Source organism: Terrapene carolina, unplaced genomic scaffold, assembly GCF_002925995.2.
Source record: "Terrapene carolina triunguis isolate 2854851 unplaced genomic scaffold, T_m_triunguis-2.0 Scaffold423, whole genome shotgun sequence".
Classification (NCBI taxonomy): Eukaryota; Metazoa; Chordata; order Testudines; family Emydidae; genus Terrapene; species Terrapene triunguis.
Window position 1 is genome coordinate 507,208 of NW_020664774.1, and position 824 is coordinate 508,031.

Genomic DNA, 824 nt, shown 5'->3' on the forward strand with positions numbered 1-824 from the left:
TATCAATGATCCTTTAACAGTTTAATTAATACATAAGTTACCAGACTTTGCTTGGCACGTCTGTGTGGAATGTGCTGTGGGCTTTAGGCCTCTTCTTATCATTAGTCATAATAAAATAATAATAATAATAATAATTATTGAGGAAATTAATGCTTAGACCAGAGGTATTCACGCGCTGAAGGAAAGCCTGGAGCTGGAGTCCAATGGGGAATGGACTCCAATCCCAGCAGTCTAATATGCGGGTTGGCCTCCATGGAGAATGGAGTCCAGGCTGGTGGCTAATACAGAGGTTGGAAAGAAATCCCGGAGCAGGATCTCCATGGAGAATGGAGTCCAGGAGCCAGATTTCTTGAGTAGGATCCGGGTCCAGCTGTCTGACCCACCTCTGCGATAACATGGGGCTGGGAGGGCGGGGGGGAGACTCCAGGTCCAGATCCCTTTAGGGTAGAGCTGGTTCCTCCCCAGAAGTGCACTGGGGATCTGGACCAAAGCACCAGGGTGGTAACAAAATCCAGATCTGGATCCCTTTGCAATCAGAGCGGGATGGTCTGCAGGAATGCACTGGGGAGGGGGAGCAAAACCTGGATTCCGGGAGTAGAACATGGATCTGGATCCCAAGGAAACCGGGTCCGCGGTGTGCTGGGCTGAGACAAGGCCTGGACTGGCCAATGCCTCTGCACTGAGGGGCACAGGCTGGCAGCAAAACCCGGATCCGGAATCCATCTCCATGGAGCCAGATTCACTGGAAGCATGTAGGTAGGATCAGAGCAAAACCCCGATCCGGATTCCCCCATCCCCTGCTCTGACAGCCACGGGATGGAGCA